Source organism: Labrus mixtus, chromosome 24 (assembly GCF_963584025.1).
Source record: "Labrus mixtus chromosome 24, fLabMix1.1, whole genome shotgun sequence".
NCBI classification, from domain to species: domain Eukaryota; kingdom Metazoa; phylum Chordata; class Actinopteri; order Labriformes; family Labridae; genus Labrus; species Labrus mixtus.
Genome location: NC_083635.1, coordinates 5,636,114 through 5,663,148, shown reverse-complemented (window position 1 = coordinate 5,663,148; position 27,035 = coordinate 5,636,114). Strand labels below are relative to the sequence as shown.

The following is a 27,035-nucleotide window of genomic DNA, read 5'->3' as shown; positions in this document are numbered from 1 at the left end:
GAACAATCCAGAGAGGAGCAGCTACATGAAGACAGAGCTCATTTCTGTCTCTGAAGTGTGAGCAGAGAATGTCACTTTTTAAACACAAAATATTTTATTGGTAATGCATTGAGCAGATTTAATGTGGATTTGCTTTCTGTTCAGACATCCGTCCAGACTGCAGGACAACATGTTGCCCATGTCTCCTGATGACTACAGGGCTTTGTCACAGTTAGTCGGCCCCAGAGACATTGATGCTGTGGTGAGTATTTTGATAAGCTGCTGAACCAGCTTCTGTGAGCACCTCTTTAAATACTGCTGTTGACAGTCTGCACAGGGTTTTTTTTTACAGGTGAAGATTTCTGTTAATTCATCACCTGTAAAGAAACAACACCTCAGATGATTGTAGACGAGTAAACTGCATGATATGTCCATCTGAGATGAACCGGTAGATGTGTAGAAATTTAAACCCAGCTTTACTCTGTCTGTATTTATCTGTTATTTTGTCCTTATTGATCTTAAATGCAGTTGCTTCAAGTATTGTCGTGTCGCAAACCAGTAACCAAAGCTTAAATTTGGAGATGTTTTTATGGGGTTTGGCCAGTAATGGGAGCTAAGTTTTGCTGTATGTTTTTTCTTCCTCTTGCTCTGCTCAGACCAACAATCTGCTTGGATTTGAAGAGCTTGATGTTCAGGTAGAGGCAGCCTCAGTTTGTTGCTCTACACTGAATAGTGCATCAGCTTAAGTGTCATTTTCTTTATGTGTTGTTGCATGCATGACATTTAACATACAGAGAAAGAAATTGTAGCGTATCTACTTGTAATATTTATATATATATAACTCGGGGCACCATCCTTGTTAAGTAAGGAAACTAATATTACTTGTAGTAATTAATGAATCTATAAATCGGTCTCATATCATTGGGATGAATTATCAAGCAGTAAAAACCATAAAATTACACAGACAAAGTATTGAAAGTTTATATGAAAGTTTAATAAAGAAAAATGATGAACAGAAGAATTTAAAGGAAATGCATAAGTAATATCAGTATAATTACGACAGTGATATAACTTGAATAATAATATTGAATTGTTTAAGTTGCCATGGTGAGATCCTTATGTCAAGTTTGGAGTTTAACTATATTGTTTGAGGGATTTAACGAAGTGGGATTTTGAGAAAGAAAAATAAAAAGGGAACTTAATAAATTTGGTGAAAGTTGACTCTGATTCGGATACCACAAGCTTGACTCAACAACCCAATCTCATAATCAGAACGCTTCCTTACTGAGACGTAGTGTTCAATTGAACTCTGCCGAATGGTACCAAGACTTCCCGTCGAGTTCTTTCGGATCAGGAATGCCGGTGGCCCACAATAACCGCCGTAGCAGGTCCGGTCGGAGTGAGATGGGTTTGAAGAAAAACACAGCGGTCCAAGCAGTTGTCCGTGGCTCCTTCTCTCAGCGGCTCAAAGAGTCTTAATTAACGTTCGTCAGGATGGACGCTCGTTGATCCTCACTTGACTTGAATGGTCTCTTGTAGTCAAATGTGAGGATAGAAAAAAATAATGTTCTGGAAGACGAATGATCAATACTTTAAAAAAAAGGAAAAAGACAGAGGCGCTCAATCTTAGGCTGTAAGAAAAACCTTAGAATGCGGGCTTTAAGAATCAGGGTTGGTTTAAGTTGGATTCGAGTTCTGCAGGTTCTGCGAATCCGGACTTAAATTCAAAGAGTTCCGCGTCGGCAAAACTTGAAGAAACAAAGTGGTTTGAAACAAGGATTTAACAAGAGACGTCTAAGAGAGTTTAGAAGAAGAAGTTACGAGGAAAATTTACAAAGAAAAACGAGAGAAAGCGAGAGAAAAAAGCGTGCGCTCTCGAGAGACGAGCCACTTTATCCAGGGGATCTCTCCGAGGGGGCGGGGCCTAATATCTAACCCGCCTCCGATGTTTACTTTATTTCAATCCACTCCGAGTTCTTTACTTATTAAGAGCATAAATAAGAACTTTGATCATATGAACATCACCATGTCAATATTCGTATGTAGGATTATTTCCGGCAGTAAACATTTCAGACAATTATGCAATGAAATAGACATTACGTCCAACCTGAAGACAGTTAGACGATTTCCGCCTGTATGGGAATGAAATCAGCATTATACCATTCAACATTCAAACACACATTAATATAGTATGAAGGGTATAATATCATATCTTAAAATACAAAATGTATAACTAGGACAAAATCACATAGTAACTATCGTACTTCCTCCGCTCTTTCCACTAGGGGGCAGTAGTGCTCCACGTAAGATTCAAGTAGAGTTCATCAGGTAATGTGATTTAGTTTCTCAATATCTAAGTTCGTCATAGATGATCGTAGCGGAATCTAACTTGTATGAAAGTGTTAGTCTTGATGTCATGGATACATATATCCGATTCGGGGATTGAACCGAAATTCTTTTTATAACAGAAATGGATTAAGTTGGTTAAGGCAGTTCGTTCAACGTGTTGATTAACTCGGCAGACGGCTGTCTTCCTGGGATTGTTTATTGAGAAAGTCGTTTCACACGTATCCAAGTGTTCTGGTTCGCTAACTTGGATTAAAGGCTTATTGTTTTTTTATGACGTCCTGTTCTTCACAGTTAATCAATTGAATGGCTTTTGTTATCAGTAAACAGGAAGAGTGGGGTTTTCATTCATGTCCTGTGAGTTTTGGGTTGATTTCAGGTCAATATGTTACAAAATATTAATCAGAAAGTATAAAAATCTAAACATGTACTCCAGTTGCATGAATTTAACTGTTCTACATGCAAAGGCGTGAATTTAAGTCGTTTTCACATCTGCACTCCTGAAAATATCTAGATCATTTCAGGACGACTGCTCCGGAGATTCTCCTGATCTGGTTGTTCACATATCCACCTCACAGCTGGGGACTACAACTGTCAGACAGGAGGGGGGGGGCGGCGAGGGGTCTCCTGAGGTATACGACGCTATAATGAGAATATTTGTCTTTATATCAATGCTACGTGTAGTTGAACAGAATCACAATCTGAACTAAAGAGTGGAGAAGAACATACTGGAGAACAGGAAACATGCAGCAGCAGGTTCATTAGAGCACGGAGATGGTAGAGGTGGCGTGCAGACAGTCTGTGGTCGAGCAGCAGTCACAGGATATAAACGTCACTCCCCCTCCCATTGGCCCGAGGTGAATATTCCAGATAATATTCTGCTGCGTTCTCACATCAGCTCACTCTGACTAACTGTTGAAAAGAATACTACAGTAGGGTTCTGGCAGGAGAAACTCTGGGTGAAGTCCAAATGAAGAATTTGTGCGTTTGCATTCACACATACAGCTCCTCCTGCAAATATCAGGAGTTTTCTGCAAGTGTGAAACCCCTTTAGTCTGTCTTTTAAAGGGGTCTGTCTAAGACAGACTAAGACAGAATAACCTGTCCTCTGATTGTAAGCAACACTCTCTTTTCTTTTTCCTTTTCTGAAGAAAGCAAATCAATTCTGCTCTGCTTTTCTTCTTTCTGAGTGCAGACTTGGAGTGAGACCAAAACTGTCAACTGAGAAGTTTCTTCATTTCATCCAAGTCTTCTTTCTGTACTCTCTTTCAGTGTCTTTGTTTCGTCAGTGGTTGAACTCTGATGATCATTTTATCTGCTCTTAGAGGTGTGGTAAAGACCCTCACTACTTTTAAGTTAGATACAGGTCAGTGCAGTAACCAGTCACCTTCTAGACACATTTGAGTGATTACATTCACTCTACTTGGAAGTCAAAGAATTTATATTTTTGCCCGATAATTACGAGGCAGAAAAGGCTTAAAAAGACATGGATTCAAAACAAAAACCCTTATCTGCCAGCTGTGTTTTATTTAGTTATAGTAGTTTACAGCTTTCATTGTCTGTTTTCTTTGATTTTGAGGAAACTTGTTTATTGTAGTCTTTAATTATCTACCACTAATAAGAAAATAAGAAAAATATATTGCCTAATATGTCATGGGAACACAATCTGCTTTCTTCCTCAGTAGTGAAATGCTCCAACGTACACAAGAATATGCAATCAATGAAGTTACACTTCAGATTCTTTGAGAGACTAACATGCATGTGTGATTAACAGACAATGGATTTTAGTTAACATAAGCAGTAAACAGTTGCTTTATAATTAAAAAAAATATGTTATCTGTGATTAAGTCAAGTCACATTTATTTATAAAGAAATAAAACAAAGAAAGCAGTTTGAATTTGTTGTATCTAGAACAAGAAAGGTGAAAAGAAAAAATCCAAACGCAGTAATTCACAGAGTGACCACAGGAGGGCGCAGTTTCACCTTTAAACTCCATCTTTACACATTAGTATCTCAAACTAACTTCGGAGCTTCCGTACAAAGTTTTCACTCATCCCGTGTCTTCATTTATCTGCTTCTTAGACACTTTGGAGAACGAGAGGGAAAGGAAGAGAGAAACTGGAGGTAAACATCATTAAGCAGTGAATTTATCTGTGGGTAAGAATTCAGTCAGTGTCCTAAAGGCCGGAAAACAGGTTAGCTTCGTCCCCTGCTAACGAATGCAGTGAGTTACCATGGTGACCCGAGTTTGACTTCCTCATGTTGCTTGGTTACCAAGAGTTCAAAGTTTAAAAAAGTATAAAAACAAGTAAATTACATTAAGAAATATTTTTTTATCAATAAAACATTTGATTTTTGACTTAGTCTTGTTTATGTGTCCTCTTATTTATAACTTTTTCATTTGTTCCATAGAAACTTTCCGCGACACTTCCGGTTGAAGCTTCCGGTAATCACGCCCAGGTGTGTTCAGGTGTTCTCAGGTGTGTATATCATTGTTTCGACCAGGTAAGCGGTGCGGACCGCGGGCAGCCTGGCTGTCGAACAAAGCGGCGGAAGAAGAAGGAGCCGGAGAAGGAAAGATGAAGTCTAGATACTCAGTGAGTCATTCAAAGTTTTGTGTGAAAAGACACAAAATAGAAACACGTGAGGCTGTATGCTAATGCTAACACGTGGGCTAATGCTCATGCTAAATGTTTGTTAAGCGGAAACATCGTCAAAGTAAGATGATGATAACATTTATCAATATTATGAAGGTAACTTTTGAACTTGTTTTCTCCTGTTAAACTAATTGTTTAAACACGGGGTAAAAGTAAAGCCACTTTTAAAACAAAACTTATAATTTAAACTAATATTAGATTGAAGAGTTGAAATAAAACAATAACCTCAATTTAAGTTTATTGACTAATATGTAAATTAGTTAATCCGAGGTCAAATGATTTTCTAAACATTACTGTTCACAGAGCTCAGAGATTAAATGTTCATCTTGATAAAGTAATATGAATAGACTTCATTTATTTAATTTAAAAAGTAAAATCTCTTAATCCAGTTTTCTGTGTTTAAGAGATTTATAAACGGTATAATGTATTTATTTTAAACCTTTAACTTTAATCTGAGTCTTTGTTCTTGTGACAGTTAATGTATGGTAAAGATGTTTCTATATTATATTCTACATTTAAACTTTGAATTTAAGTTTGTTTCAGTCTCATCCAAAAGCCTTAAAGTGAAGTTAAACACAGATAATTTACAGTGAATGATGAAACTCAGGTTTATTCCAATCATCACAATGTTGTATAATCACAAACATTTTCTGAGTTTTATTAACTTGATGAACTAAAATTAGTTTTTCTTCACCAACAGGAACTCTGTTGACGTCTTCCAGGAGGATCCCCCGTCGGTGGCCGTCTTCCTGCTCAGGTAGGAGACTCGAAGCTTTCTTAATGTTTTATTATGTTCCAGGTTTTAGGTCTTATAGATGTTTAGACTCAGTTATTTTAATCATTTCATCCTTTTTGGAGGATCATCAGGTGTTTAATGAAATACTACATTTTTATAATCCTTATTTAATTAAACACCTGATGTTCCTCCACTACAAAAATGATTAAAATAACTGAGTCTAAACATGTATAAGACTTAAACCTGGAACATAATAAAACATTAAGAAAGCTTTGAGCTCCTACCCAATGGGGACGCCAGTGACGCCTTATTGTATTGTGCTTATGTATAGAAAAAACACAGTTCATGTCTGTTCAATATTTTATTGTAATAAAACTACTGCTTTGTTCATTCTGCATCATAGTGACTTCTGTACCTGTGGAGGAGAGAGATGTGTTACAACTGTGATCAGGTTCTGGTTATCTGCCAGCTGTGTTTTATTTATAGTAGTTTACAGCTTTCATGTCTGTTTGAGGAAACTTGTTTATTGTAGTCTTTAATTACATTAAATTTTATAAAAAAATATTCAAACAAGTTCACAGCTGTGTGTGACAAAGGAGGAAACAACTACTACAAAACTTTAGGAATTAAAGATGCTGACAACACAAACATGAGACAAATTAAGAGTTTAACATTTTATTTATTATGAAAGTGGCAAAGAGAAAACAGACAATAAAACTTTAAATCTATAAAGAAAACTGCACAGAAAAGCTACAAGTTAGTTAACAGGTAAACTTTAATCCAAAGAAAATCCTTCCAGCTGCAGCACAGATCAGAGTTCTCAGAGCGAGGAAACACCTGGAATATCAGACACAAGAAACAAAGACATCAGGGTTCAAAGTTCATTTCAGGTTACAGCTAGGATTGTACAATACGTGAAAAGTAAATGGGCCGTTCTGATACTAATTTTTAATCATTTAATTAAGTCAAAAGAATCATTACATCTACATCAAAGAGTGTCAAATTAAAATTTAAAAGTTAGTAGCATCATGTAAATTTAGCCCTACAAATACAATCAAGAATAAGACTATATGTGACTCAAACAGTTAAAATAAAAACAATAACCAAGAAAAATACTCACCAGATGTTGAAGCAGGTGAGGCAGCGTGGTGTAGCATACATGTTAACAGCTCTTCATCTTGTTTTGGTCAGGCTGCCCCTAAAAGTGTTTTAAACAAAAAACACATCACAATTAGTTTAAACGTACCAAATGTTTGTTATTGTAAAGTGTCTGGAGATAACTTTCCTTGTGATTTGGAGATAAGTAAATAAAAATGGACTGATGAATGAAAGTTAACATTAAGCAATAAGCATGTATCCTAATAGAAAATCATTAACATTAAACAAGACGATTGAAACAGCTTGAACAAACTGAAAACAGTTTCTATTTTTAATTAAAATGCAAATCAAACATTTTTAACATTCTCTCTGTAGAGCTGCTGGTTGAGTGTGTGAAGAACAAAGACTTAAAGAAGGTGAGTGACAGTTTCAGACCTCATTTCTACATACTCACACGTGTCTTTGAATTGAATCATCAGCTGAAGGGAGCCGCACCTGAAGGAGGGAGCCGCCGCACCACCTGAAGGGAGCCGACCTCACGTCACTCGACTCGTCCGGCTGCAGGTGACGTCATCACGCTGCCAGTGCAGGAAGTAAAGAGATGGTCCTCTACATCCTCCACAGGTGTGTGTACAGTCCTCCACCTGTTTGGTGCACGTAGGTTGACAGTCAGACAAACTCCTCTTTTCATTAATTCACCAGATTGAAGAAGGAGTGAAAACTACAAGACACAAGAACATTTAGTTTAGTCATTACCAAAGTTCTACAATAAACAATAAACTAATACAGGACAAAAGAAAGCTTAGTTGTTACTAATGCTAAGCTACATGCTAATGCTAAGCCACATGTTATGTTACATCAATCAGATGCAATACGCAACAAATTATAACAAGGCTAATGTTAAGCTACATGCTAAACCTTAACTTAAGTAAAGTGAAGGAACTTACATTTCTGTTGCTGCCTGCTGTGTGCAGTCTTGAAGATTAAAGAAGGAACCCTCAACTTCCTGCTTCCTTTATAGGCAGGGCACTTCCTGTTTGAACAGTCACTTCCTGTAGCAGTACCTTTACCTGTACCTTTAAGAGTATACCAAATAACCAGATGTAGCTCATTAAAAGAATCCTTAGTAGTTGTTTTATTTACCATTAATGAATGTATGTGGGTTCTTTTCATCATAGGTATGTATGTAGTTTTATTCAAAATAGGAATATGTAGTTTTTTTCTTTCTGTATTCTAGTGTTTGAATAAATGGGAAACTTTCAATGACAGGCTTGTAAAACAATAAGTCAGTTCAATCAATCTTTATTTTGTAGAGCGCCAACTCAATACAAATGTTATCTCAAGACACTTTACTAAAAGCAGGTAAGAGAGAGTCTTGTCTGGGTTAAAGGCAGGGTTGATCATTTTCTAAAAGTAGTATTCCCTCAGTGCTCCGTCTGCACCCAGAAGCAGACCTCAGCTCATTGCTTTCATTGTCAGGACCAAAAGACAATTTCAACCACAATCTTAAAAAGTGGATCTGGAGAAAATCACCAACCCTGCCTTTTAAGTAGTTTTTAGTCGTTACAGAAAAACTGCAGTAAGTACAGATTCTATTTGTGCTTGAAAACATCTAACATTGAACTGAAACCATGAGGTTTTTAAAATGCTAAACACTTTATTTAAATGTTAACGGAGTGTAGATGATGATGCTGTGTCTGTATCTGTGCTCTGATCTCTGTTCGGTCTATATGTGATGATATATGTGCCATCATAAACACAAGACACCAAAAGAAGCAGCAGACACCGTTGATGTCTGTTCCTCGGGTGATGTTGTCTCTCTCTCTCTCTCTTCTGTTGACCAGGGGGGAGACGGTCCTTCACCGAGCTGCGTCCCTGTGTCAAAGAACTATCTGTCATTATCTGGTCCAAGCAGGAGCCTCGCTCATCAAGACAGACCTACAGGTACAGTTCAGCTCGCACCCACAACACACGCTAACCTGCAGGTTTTAAAATGGATATCTGCGTCCAGTTCTCACCATCAGTGCAGTCTGTGTGTGTTCGCCTCAAACCGGCATCTTCTCTCATTTTGTTCACATTTCCATGGAGGTTTGGAGCCTCACTGGCTGGACTCAGCAATGACCTAGATCCAGAGAGAGGAGAGACAGACAGTGACATTTCTACATAAATAGTTTCTTTTATCACATATTTATTCACATATCATGTAAACAGTGTCTCTAGTGACTTCACTGATGATCCATAGTTTATATTATTTTATATAATAAATAAAATCTTATGTCATGAACAATGGACCATTAATGAATTTAGGTTAGTATCTCGTTTTTAAAAAAAAGTTAGTCAGTGAATTATATTAAGTACATTATATTTAGTACATTATATTATATTACATTATATTAAGTAAGTTAGTAAGTTAAGTAAGTTTCATCCAACACACAAATCAAAGAAAACGGACAATACAACTTTAAACTAAATCTATAACTAAACAAAACTACAGCTGAAAGATAAAAACAACAAACATTAAAGACTAGACAACAGCTAAAAGGTAAATAAAACAACAGCTAACAAGTAACCAAGACAACAGCTAAAAGGTAAATAAAACAACAGCTAAAAGGTAAATAAAACAACAGCTAAAAGGTAAATAAAACAACAGCTGACAAGTAACCAAGACAACAGCTAAAAGGTAAATAAAACAACAGCTAAAAGGTAAATAAAACAACAGCTGACAAGTAACCAAGACAACAGCTAACAAGTCAACCAAAAAAGCTAACAGGTAAACTAAGACAACAATCTCTTCATCCAGCTTTCTGTGTTTAATTTACTCAAAGAAACAGCAGTCTGATTCATTTATTATTTAAGTGCAGTAACCAACAACTAACCACCAGAGGGCGCCCTCTCTATATAAAGTGATTTATAAACGATATAATGCATTTATTTTAAACCTTTAACTTTAATTAGAGTCTTACATCATTGTTTGATAAATTATTTATATTAAAGCTGCATTTTTACTTTAGACCTTTTCCTTCATTTTACTTTTCAAACTTACCTTTTAATCAATTTAATTAGTTTATTTGTCTTTGGTTTTCTAATGAAAATACCACAAACATTTTTATTGATTGAATTGAAATGATTAATTTGATTGAACTGCTTTTTTTGATTAGGATTAAAATATTTGATACGAGTACATTTTACAGCTCATTGAGATAGTTCAGATTAAACACATAAATTAAAAGGAAACATTTACAAGTTAAAAAGGTTGCTTTCATATGCTCATAAGTCTTCTTCACCTACCTTATGTGCTCCATTAACATTCAAACATAATATTAAGTTCATTGATAATATCACAGTCTGTGATCACAGAATATCACAGACTTTTACTTTAGGAGCATCTATGGCTCATTTACAGGATTGTACAATACGTGAAAAGTAAATGATACATTCTGATACATTACTCATTTTAAATGAACTAACTGTTTTTTTCAACTGAAAATACTTCTTACCTTTGTGAAAGAAAAGTCAAATAATATTGTTGCCACGAGCGGAGCAAATACGAGGAGGACATCAGCAACCTGTACAAACAGCTGGAAGACAAGAATAGACTAAAGTCAAAGACAAGACACAACATTAGAAGACAACCTGCTTAAAGATTCAAACTAAATACAAATACTTTCATTTTCTCAATTATTATTATTCATTTAATTATTATTACTTGATGTCCTTTTCTTGTAATAATTCACAGGATGATGAGATCAACCAACAGAGTCTGGCTGACAAACTCAAGGAGCAGAAGATGGACCAGAGGAGGTTTGTCTCTCAGCCTATGAAATACAAAAGAAATATCAAGTATTTTCATTTAAACATGGATTTCATAAGGATGATCATTTTTGCATGAACTCACTCTGACCCCACGTCCCTCCCAGGAGGAGCTGTGCCGGCTGCAAACGGAGAACCAGCTGGCCAAGGAGGAGGTGAAGGAGGTGCTGCAGGCGCTGGAGGAGCTCGCCGTCAACTACGACCAGAAGAGCCAAGAGGTGGAGGAGAGAGATCAGACCAACCTGCAGCTGGCAGACGAGCACAAGACGGTACAGATATGTTTTAGGAGAAAGTGTTCATCTTGAGTTCTGCAGAAACATACAGACTGTTTTACATGAGTGTGAGTGTGAGTGTGTGTGTCTGTGTGTGTGTCTGTGTCTGTGTGTGTGTGTGTGTGTGTGTGTGAGTGTCTGGTCCTACTCTCGTAGCAGCACCAGTGATGTCTGTGAGCTGTGAGAACGGACACACACATTTATATACACACACATCTTTCACACTCTCAACGTCTGTAACCTCCCCCTCATCCTCAGTCCTCAGAGTCAAAGGGGAACGGCTCAGCGGTGGAGGAGGAGTTCACCGTAGCTCGGCTCTACATCAGCAAGATGAAGTCTGAGGTCAAGTCTCTGGTGAACCGCAGCAAACAGCTGGAGAGCACGCAGGCCGACGCCCACACAAACATTCAGGCCAATGACAAGGAGACATGATGGAGACGAGGACATCGAGGTGAGGACACAAATCCGTTTATACATCTCCACAAAACTCTGGAGGAGCAGCTGGAGAGCCAGCTCACCACAAGCAGCTCAGCCGCCTCAGAGACCAGATCCAAGACCAGCAGAGCATGATGGACGAGCTCATTCATTTACAATCATAAACTACTTCAATTAGAAGTGCCAGATTTTATACACTCAAGCAGACATCAACATTAACTCTGGCCACATTATACATTTTATTTTCCTCCTTTTTGTTTCAACCAGGGCCTGTTACTGGAGCAGACTCATGACAGACAGCTGGAGAAAGATGCAACACTACAGAAGCTCATGTATGTACCAGCTAACACATCACATCTCCATTATTCATTAGTATGTGTGTCCTCAAGTCATCCACATTTTCTGTCCAGACTGCTGAATGATCAGAGGATCAGATCAGAGGATCTGAAGGGCCTTCAGCAGACTGTGCTGAGTATTTCATCCCCCCATTTAAAGTGTCATGTCATTTAAAAACCCAACAGCTTTTGGTCCTCGTTGTCTGAACTCAGCTGAGTGTTGTAGTCAAGACCACACTAAGACCACACAGAGTCACAAATATGTGTGTGTGCAGGGAACCTTTTACTCACTTAACACCGGGAAGGTTGTGGTCGTAACCGGGGAGTGAAGTTATTTAATGTTTTTTCCTTCTAGTCCCAGACCGAGACCTTCAAACTGTGGACTCTGATTGGCCTTTTTTTGTTAACGATGCTGAGGTCACCAAACCAACAGATCACAAAAGTTCAAATGGACTCAGTGAAAGATCGAGAAACATCCATCCAACACAACCAGACGAAATCAAATGAATGATCACCTGTCTGTCCATGTAGCTTTGTTTCTGAACATCTGAACTCATCGGTCTTCTTATATCTGTGAATCTGTAGCTCTGGATTTATCAACAGGAAGTGCTCTGGTCATTAACAGGAAGTGCTCTGGATTTATCAACAGGAAGTGCTCTGGTTATTAACAGGAAGTGCTCTGGTCATTAACAGGAAGTGCTCTGGATTTATCAACAGGAAGTGCTCTGGTTATTAACAGGAAGTGCTCTGGATTTATCAACAGGAAGTTATAAAGGAAACAGGAAGTTGAGGGTTCTTTCTTTAATCTGCTCACAGCAGGCAGCAACAGAAATGTAAGTTTCTTTACTGAAGTTTAGGTTTAGCATTAGCATGTAGCTTAACATAAGCATGTAGCTTAACATTAGCCTTGTTATAATTTGTGATGTATTGCATCTCATGTAGCATACCACGTGACTTAGCATTAGCATGTAGCTTAGCATTAGCATGTAGCTTAACATTAGCCTTGTTATAATTTGTGACGTATTGCATCTGATGTAGCATACCACGTGGCTTAGCATTAGCATGTAGCTTAGCATTAGCATGTAGCCGTCGTATCGGTCGTCTCTCTGCAGCTGTACACCTTCAGTATGATGAGTTTGGTGAGTGATGTTGGATTAACACACGAGTCATGACATGCCAAAGAAAACGATTGAAACAGCTTGAACAACTTTAAAAAACAGTTTTTATTTCAAATCAAACATTTTGAACCTCCTCTCTACAGATACACAAGTTTACAGAACTCTGGACTAATAACTCTGAAGCTAACATCTCAAAAGTACAATCACTTTACTGCACAAGTTTACTTTTTCTTTACATTTAATTTTATTTACCATTTTGTACCTTTTGCACAATTTAGAATTTATTACTGTAAATATTATTTCAAATTTTTACCTCATTTTACCTTATTTTGGTTGTATTGCACTGCGGGACGGAGACAAACGAAATTTCGATTCCACATATTTTGAAATTGACATTAAAGTTGACTTTGACTTTGAAAAAAATAAAAGATAGATGATACCAGACCTTTTCATTTCTACATACTCACATGTGTTCAATGAGGAACCTCTTTGTCTTTGTCTGTCCAAACTAAATGTAAACTTTGTCTTTGTTGGTCCAAACTAAATGTAGACTTTGTCTTTGTCTGTCCAAACTAAATGTAAACTTTGTCTTTGTCTGTCCAAACTAAATGTAAACTTTGTCTTTGTCGGTCCAAACTAAATGTAAACTTTGTCTTTGTCTGTCCAAACTAAATGTAAACTTTGTCTTTGTTGGTCCAAACTAAATGTAAACTTTGTGTTTGAATTTCAGGAGCTGCACCTGAGGGGAGCAAAGAGATGATCTTCTCTTTTGATTTACTCACCAGATTGAAGGAGTGAAAACTACAAGACACAAGAAGTTTAGTCATTACCAAAGTTCTATATAAATTCAAACAATAAACTAATACAAGTTGTTGCTAATGCTAAGCTACATGCTAATGCTAAACCTTAACTTCAGTAAATGAACTTACATTTCTGTTGCTGTGTGCAGATTGACGAAAGAACTGTCAACTTCCTGTTTCCTTTATAACTTCCTGTTCCCTGAATGATCCAGGGAGAGGAGAGGTGTTCTTGGTGTTCACATATCATGTAAACAGTGTCTCTAGTGACTTCACTGATGCTCCTTTTAACTTTGAACCATATTCTCCTAATATATGATTGACCATATGTATATATAATAAATAAAATCTTATGTCATGGTGGGAACAATGGATGATCAATGAATTTAGGTTAGTACACTATATTTAGTACATTAAGTCATCCAACACTTTAAGAAAGGGTCTGACATGTTCACAAAACTTCAGACACACTTAATTTTCTTTTTCATAACGCCGTACTTGTGTTACTCATAAAACACCACAGGGAACTGGCTGTTCCAGGTGCCAATGCTGTGAAAGCTGGACTCGAACCAGCGTATACCCGTTGCAGATGCAAGGACAATTCCACTTTACCACCAGTCCCTTCATACTTGGTGATGTGTTCCGGGCGTATTTATCATCGTCATTTCAGATTTTGACTTTAAAATTTGCCTGATAAGATTCCAATCCTCCATCACCAGACACAGTGGGATTTGAACCTATGCTCACCACCTATAGAGGTTGGAAACCGCAATCTTATCCACTACACTACCGATACCTTCACACTATGATATGTGCTCCGGGCGTATTTATCTTCATCATTTCAGATGTTAGACTTTAAAATTCACTGAGTTCTGATAGGATTTGAACCCACCACCTCCGAACTCCAAGTCCTCCTTCTATCTCTTGAGCCACAGAGACAGATGCTTGACTATGTTTCTCAGATCTCTTGAGTCTTTCCTTTGGACCAACACCTTTAAGATAATGGTGTGTGTGTGTGTGTGTGTGTCTTTCCTGTGGATCCATACTGGCAGGTGCTTCACGATGTTTCTCCTCTTGAGTCTTTCATTTAGGTCCGACACCTTTAAAATTCACTGAGTCCTGATAAGATTCGAACCCACGACCTCCAGACTCCAAGTCCTCCATCTATCTCCTGAGCCACAGAGACAGATGCAGACTCTGTTTCTCATGCTGGATCTGTGTGTTGTTTTGTTCAAGTCTGCATTTGTTTGTCTTCCTGGCTTGGCAGACAGTAGGCGGAGTCAGGAAGGCCGTTAGTCCACCTGGGTACACCTGAGTCCATCAGGACTCTGCTTATAAGTGGCTTCCAGTCTAACGTGTCTCCCCTCTCTTTCTCCCAGGCCTCCACCAACTGGTTTGCTTTTGTTCACACTTTACAACACTACACTCATCCACACATTGCATTCATGACTGATTTACATAATTATGATTATTTGATAATAAATTGACTTCCTTTTAAACCTTGTTTCATGTGATATCCTTCCTTTGTCACTTACTTTGAGCCAGTTTGACACGTCCTGCAACAACTCTAAAATGAAGGATGACCTCATGTTTACTTAACCATCTTTGTACTACTCACCACTGCACCACTATCTTATTTAGCCTTGTACATATTAGTCTTTGTTTATTAGTTTATTGTTGATATTTAATATTATACCTTTGTACAAAGAGAGCTCAGTTTACTAAAGTAAAATTCCTCGTGTGTTGAAGCATACCTGTCCAATAAAGCTGATTCTGAAGGATTTCTGTGACTTTGATAACTGTTGGAAATAAACTCCTCAAAAAGTTTGGAAACATTATTTTGTCAATTATTTCTTTAATAATACTAATTGGTGTTGTATTTTATATCGTTGGAAAGCCTGATCGGTCACCTTTACAACGAGGTATAACTTGTAAGCATCGTGCATTCATGGAATGTGCAACACAGCTAAACGTGTGAGTAGCACTCTAAAGAAATGTGCCAAAATGGACACAGCAGTAGTTTTATTACAATAAAATATTGAACAGACATGATGACCTCATGATGACACGTTACATCAGCACAATACAATAAGGTGTCACAGGTGAGGGGGTTACTACACTACTACCCCCACTATCCTCCAGCCCCATTGGGTAGGAGCTCAAAGCTTTCTTAATGTTGTTTTATTATGTTCCAGGTTTTAGGTCTTATCGATGTCAACAGCTGATGTTAGCTACAAAGTGTTATCAGTTTTGTATGTTGAGCAGATTTAAGGAGTTATGACCTCCTTTAGACATGGACATACAGCGCTGGTATTACTTCCTGATCTAGGTAGCATCAGTGTCCTGTTAAAAGTTAAACTCTCTTTAACCCGTCAAAGGAGAAGTGATTCAAATCATTTTCAGAGAAAATAGTTCACTTTAACATTCAGGACACTGATGCTACCTTCAGGATAACGTTAGATCAGGAAGTAATACCAGCACTGGATGTCCATGTCTAAAGGAGGTCATAACTCCTTAAATCAGCTTTAACATCAACATACAAAAACACATAATGCTATGTAGCTAACATAAGCTGTCGACTAACGATACCTAATAGATTAAAAAATAATAATGTAGTTTTACATTAAACACCTGATGTTCCTCAACTCTAAATCGACTTCTAGCTGATCAAAAAGGATGAAGTCAAATGATTAAAATAAGTGAGTCTAAACATCTATAAGACCTAAAACCTGGAACATAATAAAACATTAAGAAAGCTTTGAGTCTCCTACCTGAGCAGGAAGACGGCCACCGACGGGGGATCCTCCTGGAAGACGTCAACAGAGTTCCTGTTGGAGAAGAAAAACACATTTTAGTTCATCAAGTTAATAAAACTCAGAAAATGTTTGTGATTATACAACATTGTGATGATTGGAATAAACCTGACTTTCATCATTCACTGTAAATCATCTGTGTTTAACTTCACTTTAAGGCTTTTGGATGAGACCGAAACAAACTTAAATTCAAAGTTTAAATGTAGAATATAATATAGAAACATTAAGTATAAGGTCTTAAGAAACATCTTAACAGATTTATCTTATATTATAAATTCTACAAGTTTGTTTACCTTTAACCTGATCGAGCTTTGGGGGGAAAGACACTGCTCTATACATATATATATATATATATATAATATATATTCAGAGTTGTAATTGATCTGTGATATTGATCATTGATCATGATCATTTCAATTCAATCAATAAAAAGGTTTGTGGTATTTTCATGAAGAAAAACTAAAAACTAATTTAATTAACTAAAAGGTAAAAATGCAGCTTTAATATAAATAATTTACCATACAATGATGTAATGTTAAATATCAAATTACTTTATTGACTTACAAAATTAACTGTCACAAAAACAAAAACTCTAATTAAAGTTAAAGGTTTAAAATAAATACATTATATCGTTTATAAATCACTTTATATAGAGAGGGCGCCCTCTGGTGGTTAGTTGTTGGTTACTGCACTTAAATAATAAATTAATCAGACTGCTGTTTCTTTGAGTAAATTAAACACAGAAAGCTGGATGAAGAGCTTTTACTTTTAAATAAAATAAATGAAGTTTATTCATATTACTTTATCAAGATGAACATTTAATCTCTGAGCTCTGTGAACAGTAATGTTTAGAAAATCATTTTACCTCAGAGCTACAGCACAGAGCGAGGAAACACCTGCACACACCTGTACAAAGAAACAAGAAGAAAACCCTGAATGTTGAGTTCAAACAACAACTTTCTCTTCACTTTTGGTTGAATCTCTCAGACAGACGATGTTGTTATGGTTCAGTTAGCATTAGCATTAGCATTAGTTTTTTCTTCTTCTTCGTCTTCAATTCTTCTTTTCGCAGCATTTTCATCCAAACTCGGACACCCGTCATTCGCTCGAGTGGTCACAGGGTCGATATTAACTTTGGCGCACCTGAGGAGCACACCTGAGCGTGATGCGCAGCAGCGGAAGTGACGTTGGCCGTGTCACTCCCAGGTAAAGGTCGTATCGACGTAGAGAACTCATTGTGAATTAGGAGACACAATAACAATAACAAAATTAAGTAAAACACCGAAAATAAATAAAACATTCATTTTTAGATTTATAATCTGTGGATCTGTTGTTTAAATGATTTGTCTATTAGTGAAATTATCCAAACACTCCTGCTTTTATACCAAACAAAACACTAATATTTTACATTACAAACACATGTTCAATCTTGTGGTAGTTATAGGTGTAGTCACTTTAATTTCCAAACATTTACAAATGATTAAGTCTTTTCATTTAGTTTGTTTTAACATATTCTGAGATAAGTATAAAAGATGGTTGAAAATATTGGTAGGTAAACTACTGTATGCTATACAGAAGTAACTGCACTATTTATATTTTTCCACACATTTATGTGGTGGAAAAAAAGCTGAATCGTTAAAAAGAGGAAACATTTGTGTTATAGTGACTGATGGATGTAATTGTAACCCAGTGCCAGCAGAGGGCAGCAGTGTAATATGAATGCATGATGCAGACCTGACGAGGCTGTTAACCTCCAGGTGAGCTATACTGTAATATTTACAGTCTATGGTTGTAAAGTGTAGAAGTTACATTACAGCCACAAAGAGTTAAAACCTTCAATATCATGTAGATCATTTGAAGCACAACAAAGCATTTAATTATAATAAAATATATACTTTAAAACACTTAGCTGTCGTTATTTTTAGCCATCACATATTCTTAATGAATGTGTGTGTATGCAGCATGTTTCGTGTAAGTAAAGCCAATATGTAGCCTATTACATTATATAATCATGGGGAACTTTATCACAATAAATAAATGGAGCAGAAAATACTCAAAGTAAAGTACAAGTACCTTAAAAAATGATGAATAAGTGGAGTGATTTAGTAATCCCATCACGACTGTTAATAACAGGCCTCTCCATTCACTGTGATCAGAGCTGATTGTCCACAATTTCTGAAAATATTGTGATGATGTTTCTTTGTTTCTCAGCAATTCCACCATGCGTGCCTTCAGAGTTAAGAATCTAATCCACCACGCTACAGATGCCCTTCACACTTTGGGATTTTCTCCAGGTGTATTTGGACTTTAAAATTCACTGGACCCAGGTGAGGTTCGAACACACAATCCCCGGACTCAGAGTTAGTCCTCTAGCTCACCTGGTGAACAAGGCCAACCCGCGGGGCACTGCAGGGCCCTGCTGCGCACCCACCAAAATGTTGCCCATCAATATGCTGTACTTTAACCACAAAGAGCAGATAATCTATGGAAAGCTCCCATCCATGGTGGTCGACCACTGTGGCTGTTCTTGAGGAGACCCTGGTGTCTGCAGGACACAGAAGCTTTGTTTTCAGTGAAAGGGATGCAAAATATTTTGTCTCAAGTCTAAACTAAGACCCAGTAGCATCCCATTTAGAAAGGGGCACAAGGATTACTTCCAAGGACAGGACTCTGAAGTTGTTTCTTAATTCACAAGTTTGGCTTACAGCTGATTTTAAAACATAAAATATGATAAAAACAACAGAAACTGTGGTCCTACTTTAGGTTTTAGCTCTGCATGTATGTGCTTAGCATAGCTCCTCCATGCATCATGCCTTCTTTGGAGCATTATATTTATGTGCATCCTGAGACATTACAAACCATACTTCATGTCCACAAAGTGCAATGAACATGGGGGAATTATTACAGAAAACCAAGGAAGTTCACAGCTTTGAGGCAACTGTCACTTGTCCTTCATGAAGTTGTTTTTTCCTCATGTGTCGCACTGTTAACTTGTGCTGATGCTGTCCAAATCTGACGCACTCGATGACATCTATGAATGCAAGCACATGTGTTAGTAAAGAGATAATATACAACGAAAGTCATTCATCACTAAACAAAGATAAAACATAAGAAACATTATAGGAGCACATATTCTAAAGTGCACAGATAGATTGAAAACTTGAACCTTGACCAGAACAATCCCTGCGTCTTCCATGTGTGCCTTTATTTTTTTTAAACATGAACCTAATGACTCTGAGCTGTCAGATTGTCCTTCCCTCGTCCCAAAGCTTGTTTTCAAACTCCTCTCTGTGATCTGTGCTGATATGCATCACAGTGATTTGAGTGATAGAAAACACCTTCAGGAACATTAAGCATGCAAAGTCAGTTTGTCAACTAGAAACTAACCCTGTGGTTGCTGCTCTGCCTTTCCTTGCAGCATAATAATTTAAGAGAGTAAGTTGTCTGAGCATGCTCTGAGTTAATGGGTGGAATTGAAGTATTACTGAAAGTGAAAGGCTGAGCCTGTGTTGGGCTGAGAGACTTCATGTTTGAATGCAAGTGCAGTATTGTAAAAGATTTTCAAAGCTTGGTGTTTTATAGCTTCAATGCACAACGCATTGGAAGTATAACAAACAACTTGACACGAGAGTTGTCCGGTTCCATTAAATTATCCGGCTCGTGTTCACACGACTGCAAAATGACATCAACTGGGATCATTTCAAAGCAAGGTTTGACAAGTTAAGTTGTAATAAAGTGGGTTGAGGACAAAGGGCTTATGATCTTGAATCAAAACTTTTTGTGCAGTTGAGAAAGTTTATTACTTTTTCTGTGTCCTTTACTTGAATCTTGTATGTTTGGGAAATGTTGTCTTTTCTTCCAGCTAGAACTGTAGTGACGGAAAGTCGGGAGAAAAAGAGAAAAAGAAGGAATGTTGTTCAGCAAAGGGGCTGGCGATGAATCAAAACCAGCCTGGTGTTTTAGTCTAGCCTAATTGTAAAGCACGAGTCTAACCTGATAAGTTACCATCGACTCCTCTGGTTAGCTTTTCCAAAGCTGCCACAGAGAATCTTTATCTCAGTGGACAGAATGATTTTCCTGCATTAGTCAGAATGAGGCTGCATCCACTCGACATTTTAAGAACTGCAGCTAAAGGACTTTCTCTACTTTTAAGTTCAATTGTTATGAAAATGATGTTGGTAGTAAAAACTCTTTGCTGTGTAGGAGTTAAAATATACTGGTTTGCATGGATGCTCTGATCCAAACTTCAACTCATACCTGCTTCCATGGAGAGGCAGGTATGGATAACATCTGAACCTTCTTTGTTTACGACCATCACTGACTGGCTGGTAAAATCCTGCATAAACTGCAAGGACAGTTTTTCTTTTCGTGATCAGCTGATCATGATATGAGGGCAGGAACTGTGATCACAGAGGGAGGCTTGATGTTGATTGGAAGCTGAGTGCAGATGTCCTGAGTGTTGATGTGCTTCACAGGAGTCCTGACCCAAACGCTTTTTGTTCTGCTGTTGGAACAGGACGTCCACAAGCGACAGTTTCCTTTGAGTCGATTAAGCACATAAGAACAAGTGTTTATTCCTTTATCTTGCACATATACTGAGTATTTTCATGAAAAAACACACGCTTTGTTAATGGTATCAGGGTGAGCTTGCTAACTGACAGAATAGCCACCGTCCGTCGTTCTCATTGGCTGTTGAAAATGAAAGGGCGGGCTCATGTTGTTGATCCTAAGCGATGATTGGCTTACGCTGTTTCTGCACAGCTGTACTTTAAAGTACAGTACACAACACCGAAAGAAGGCTGAGGAGCTGCTTGGTAAAGAAGCTGTACAATTTCCTTTTTAGGAAATAAAAATACTTGTTCTGTCAGATATTTTCACGTTTCCTCTGACCTCTGTGTGTGTGTGTGTGTGTGTGTGTGTGTGTGTGTGTGTGTGTGTGTGTGTGTGTGTGTGTGTGTGTGTGTGTTGGTAGTAAAAGAAAGAAAATAAAAAATGTTTTGATTATAATATAAAGTGTTTGAAGGTTTTATTTTAAATGTGTTTTTACTAAGTGTAAATCTGCCAGATTCTCCATCTTTACACTGCTTGTTGTGTCTATACTGCCCCCAATGGACAAAATGTGGAACTACATTTGTGTTTTAAAAAACATTTGATTTTTTCCCACTCTTGAGAGCGTAGTTAGCTCATATATGTATTGAAAAATGAAGCATTAGCTATTCTGTCGACAATCGAAGGTATTTAATTTTATTTAAACTAAAATGGTTCGTACACTGTCCCCATCGACCCCGAACGGAAGTGGGGAAATATTGGATGTTAAATAAAACAGCATAGTTTGGCTGCCATCTAGTGGACATGATCAAGTTCTGCAAGGTGAGCCCCATTCAGCCTGAGATTTAAGATTGTCAACATCTGTGAGACTTTTCAATACCACAAGTTAAAAATGAATAAAATCTGTATTCAAATCTGTAATTTAACCAAAAGCTGCAATAAGAGAAACATGTACAGGTTAGCAGATACTAATGGAGTCTTTTTGGTGCATCATAAAGTTAAAACTACATCTTCTCTTTGAACTGAATGTATTTGTCTGTAAGCAGAGTGCGAACGAGAAAGTGTATTCCTTCTGGTTGTGGATCGAAGGAATCCTGGATGTGATTAAAAGACACCTGCTTTCCCTTTGGAACGACGGGTGAGTGCTGCCGTGTGTGTGTGTGTGTGTGTGTGTGTGTGTGTGTGTCTGTGTGTGTGTGTGTGTGTGCAGCTCCATCATGGGCTTCATCAGTAAGGAGAGGGAGAAGGCTCTGCTCAGTGATAAGTGTCCCGGGACCTTCCTGCTCAGGTTCAGTGAGAGCAGCAGAGAGGGAGCCATCACCTTTACCTGGATGGAATACGACCTCTGCAGTGAGTGAAGGACTGATGCTGTTCATGTCTTATGTAAAGGAAGAATGTGAGACTCTTTGATCCAGTAGATATCTCCCTTTAGCACCAGCATTGAATCTGTGTTTATTTGACTTTTAGCTCAGGAGCCCATGGATGTGGAGAACAATCCAGAGAGGAGCAGCTACATGAAGACAGAGCTCATTTCTGTCTCTGAAGTGTGAGCAGAGAATGTCACTTTTTAAACACAAAATATTTTATTGGTAATGCATTGAGCAGATTTAACTTGGATTTGCTTTCTGTTCAGACATCTGTCCAGACTGCAGGACAACATGTTGCCCATGTCTCCTGATGACTACAGGGCTTTGTCACAGTTAGTCGGCCCCAGAGACATTGATGCTGTGGTGAGTATTTTGATAAGCTGCTGAACCAGCTTCTGTGAGCACCTCTTTAAATACTGCTGTTGACAGTCTGCACAGGGTTTTTTTTACAGGTGAAGATTTCTGTTAATTCATCACCTGTAAAGAAACAACACCTCAGATGATTGTAGACGAGTAAACTGCATGATATGTCCATCTGAGATGAACCGGTAGATGTGTAGAAATTTAAACCCAGCTTTACTCTGTCTGTATTTATCTGTTATTTTGTCCTCATTGATCTTAAATGCAGTTGCTTCAAGTATTGTCGTGTCGCAAACCAGTAACCAAAGCTTAAATTTGGAGATGTTTTTATGGGGTTTGGCCAGTAATGGGAGCTAAGTTTTGCTGTGTGTTTTTTCTTCCTCTTGCTCTGCTCAGACCAACAATCTGCTTGGATTTGAAGAGCTTGATGTTCAGGTAGAGGCAGCCTCAGTTTGTTGCTCTACACTGAATAGTGCATCAGCTTAAGTGTCATTTTCTTTATGTGTTGTTGCATGCATGACATTTAACATACAGAGAAAGAAATATTAATCAGAAAGTATAAAAATCTAAACATGTACTCCAGTTGCATGAATTTAACTGTTCTACATGCAAAGACGTGAATTTAAGTCGTTTTCACATCTGCACTCCTGAAAATATCTAGATCATTTCAGGACGACTGCTCCGGAGATTCTCCTGATCTGGTTGTTCACCTCACAGCTGGGGACTACAACTGTCAGACAGGAGGGGGGGCGGCGAGGGGTCTCCTGAGGTATACGACGTTATAATGAGAATATTTGTCTTTATATCAATGCTACGTGTAGTTGAACAGAATCACAATCTGAACTAAAGAGTGGAGAAGAACAAACTAGAGAACAGGAAACATGCAGCAGCAGGTTCATTAGAGCACGGAGATGGTAGAGGTGGCGTGCAGACAGTCTGTGGTCGAGCAGCAGTCACAGGATATAAACGTCACTCCCCCTCCCATTGGCCCGAGGTGAATATTCCAGATAATATTCTGCTGCGTTCTCACATCAGCTCACTCTGACTAACTGTTGAAAAGAATACTACAGTAGGGTTCTGTCAGGAGAAACTCTGGGTGAAGTCCAAACAAAGAATTTGTGCGTTTGCATTCACACGTACAGCTCCTCCTGCAAATATCAGGAGTTTTCTGCAAGTGTGAAACCCCTTTAGTCTGTCTTTTAAAGGGGTCTGTCTAAGACAGACTAAGACAGAATAACCTGTCCTCTGATTGTAAGCAACACTCTCTTTTCTTTTTCCTCTTCTGAAGAAAGCAAATCAATTCTGCTCTGCTTTTCTTCTTTCTGAGTGCAGACTTGGAGTGAGACCAAAACTGTCAACTGAGAAGTTTCTTCATTTCATCCAAGTCTTCTTTCTGTACTCTCTTTCAGTGTCTTTGTTTCGTCAGTGGTTGAACTCTGATGATCATTTTATCTGCTCTTAGAGGTGTGGTAAAGACCCTCACTACTTTTAAGTTAGATACAGGTCAGTGCAGTAACCAGTCACCTTCTAGACACATTTGAGTGATTACATTCACTCTACTTGGAAGTCAAAGAATTTATATTTTTGCCCGATAATTACGAGGCAGAAAAGGCTTAAAAAGACATGGATTCAAAACAAAAACCCTTATCTGTGTTTTATTTAGTTATAGTAGTTTACAGCTTTCATTGTCTGTTTTCTTTGATTTTGAGGAAACTTGTTTATTGTAGTCTTTAATTATCTACCACTAATAAGAAAATAAGAAAAATATATTGCCTAATATGTCATGGGAACACAATCTGCTTTCTTCCTCAGTAGTGAAATGCTCCAACGTACACAAGAATATGCAATCAATGAAGTTACACTTCAGATTCTTTGAGAGACTAACATGCATGTGTGATTAACAGACAATGGATTTTAGTTTACATAAGCAGTAAACAGTTGCTTTATAATTAAAAAAATATGTTATCTGTGATTAAGTCAAGTCACATTTATTTATAAAGAAATAAAACAAAGAAAGCAGTTTGAATTTGTTGTATCTAGAACAAGAAAGGTGAAAAGAAAAAATCCAAATGCAGTAATTCACAGAGTGACCACAGGAGGGCGCAGTTTCACCTTTAAACTCCATCTTTACACATTAGTATCTCAAACTAACTTCGGAGCTTCCGTACAAAGTTTTCACTCATCCCGTGTCTTCATTTATCTGCTTCTTAGACACTTTGGAGAACGACAGGGAAAGGAAGAGAGAAACTGGAGGTAAACATCATTAAGCAGTGAATTTATCTGTGGGTAAGAATTCAGTCAGTGTCCTAAAGGCCGGAAAACAGTGGAGCGGTTAATGTTACCATGGTGACCCGAGTTTGACTTCCTCATGTTGCTTGGTTACCAAGAGTTCAAAGTTAAAAAAAAAACATAAAAACAAGTAAATTACATTAAGAAATATGTTTTATCAATAAAACATTTGATTTTTGACTTAGTCTTGTTTATGTGTCCTCTTATTTATAACTTTTTCATTTCTTCCATAGAAACTTTCCGCGACACTTCCGGTCGAAGCTTCCGGTAATCACGCCCAGGTGTGTTCAGGTGTTCTCAGGTGTGTATATCATTGTTTCGACCAGGTAAGCGGTGCGGACCGCGGGCAGCCTGGCTGTCGATCAAAGCGGTGGAAGAAGAAGGAGCCGGGGAAGGAAAGATGAAGTCTAGATACTCAGTGAGTCATTCAAAGTTTTGTGTGAAAAGACACAAAATAGAAACACGTGGGGCTGTATGCTAATGCTAACACGTGGGCTAATGCTCATGCTAAATGTTTGTTAAGCGGAAACATCGTCAAAGTAAGATGATGATAACATTTATCAATATTATGAAGGTAACCTTTGAACTTGTTTTCTCCTGTTAAACTAATTGTTTAAACACCGGGTAAAAGTAAAGCCACTTTTAAAACAAAACTTATAATTTAAACTAATATCAGATTGAAGAGTTGAAATAAAACAATAACCTCAATTTAAGTTTATTGACTAATATGTAAATTAGTTAATCCGAGGTCAAATTAATTTGTAAACATTACTGTTCACAGAGCTCAGAGATTAAATGTTCATCTTGATAAAGTAATATGAATAAACTTAATTTATTTAATTTAAAAAGTAAAAGCTCTTCATCCAGCTTTCTGTGTTTAATTTACTCAAAGAAACAGCAGTCTGATTAATTTATTATTTAAGTGCAGTAACCAACAACTAACCACCAGAGGGCGCCCTCTCTATATAAAGTGATTTATAAACGATATAATGTATTTATTTTAAACCTTTAACTTTAATTAAAGTTTTTGTTCTTGTGACAGTTAATGTATGGTAAAGATGTTTCTTAAGACCTTATACTTCATGTTTCTATATTATATTCTACATTTAAACTTTGAATTTAAGTTTGCTTCAGTCTCATAGAAAACCCTTAAAGTGAAGTTAAACACAGATAATTTACAGTGAATGATGAAACTCAGGTTTATTCCAATCATCACAATGTTGAATAATCACAAACATTTTCTGAGTTTTATTAACTTGATGAACTAAAATTAGTTTTTCTTCTCCAACAGGAACTCTGTTGACGTCTTCCAGGAGGATCCCCTGTCGGTGGCCGTCTTCCTGCTCAGGTAGGAGACTCAATGCTTTCTTGATGTTGTTTTATTATGTTCCAGGTTTTAGGTCTTATAGATGTTTAGACTCAGTTATTTTAATCATTTCATCCTTTTTGGAGGATCATCAGGTGTTTAATGAAATACTACATTTTTATAATCCTTATTTAATTAAACACCTGATGTTCCTCCACTACAAAAAGGATGAAATGATTAAAATAACTGAGTCTAAACATCTATACGACCTAAACCTGGAACATAATAAAACAACATTAAGAAAGCATTGAGCTCCTACCCAATGGGGACGTCTGTGACGCCTTATTGTATTGTGCTGATGTATAGAAAAAACACAGTTCATGTCTGTTCAATATTTTATTGTAATAAAACTACTGCTGTGTTCATTCTGCATCATAGTGACTTCTGTACCTTTGGAGGAGAGAGATGTGTTACATCTGTGATCAGGTTCTGGTTATCTGCCAGCTGTGTTTTATTTATAGTAGTTTACAGCTTTCATGTCTGTTTGAGGAAACTTGTTTATTGTAGTCTTTAATTACATTAAATTTTATAATAAAATATTCAAACAAGGTCACAGCTGTGTGTGACAAAGGAGGAAACAACTACAACAAAACTTTAGGAATTAAAGATGCTGACAACACAAACATGAGACAAATTAAGAGTTTAACATTTTATTTATTATGAAAGTGGCAAAGAGAAAACAGACAATAAAACTTTAAATCTATAAAGA

At 37.4% G+C, this 27,035-nt stretch overlaps 4 long non-coding RNA genes across 4 annotated transcripts; 2 read left to right on the top strand and 2 right to left on the bottom strand.

The window, feature by feature from the left end:
- On the top strand, window positions 1–752 carry LOC132959429 (uncharacterized). Its single transcript, XR_009666994.1, has 3 exons — window positions 1–57; window positions 145–241; window positions 636–752. It is a non-coding gene; the product is annotated as an uncharacterized LOC132959429 (long non-coding RNA).
- A 5,700-nt stretch (window positions 753–6,452) lies between these two features.
- On the bottom strand, window positions 6,453–7,328 carry LOC132959426 (uncharacterized). Its single transcript, XR_009666991.1, has 3 exons — window positions 7,271–7,328; window positions 6,839–6,916; window positions 6,453–6,555 (listed from the first exon to the last, which is right to left on the bottom strand). It is a non-coding gene; the product is annotated as an uncharacterized LOC132959426 (long non-coding RNA).
- Window positions 7,329–8,263: 935 nt separating this feature from the next.
- Window positions 8,264–10,880, bottom strand: LOC132959430 (uncharacterized). The gene is made up of 3 exons (XR_009666995.1): window positions 10,712–10,880; window positions 10,314–10,412; window positions 8,264–8,771 (listed from the first exon to the last, which is right to left on the bottom strand). It is a non-coding gene; the product is annotated as an uncharacterized LOC132959430 (long non-coding RNA).
- Window positions 8,378–10,609, top strand: LOC132959435 (uncharacterized). Its single transcript, XR_009666999.1, has 3 exons — window positions 8,378–8,395; window positions 8,661–8,760; window positions 10,553–10,609. It is a non-coding gene; the product is annotated as an uncharacterized LOC132959435 (long non-coding RNA).
- Window positions 10,881–27,035: the final 16,155 nt, after the last annotated feature.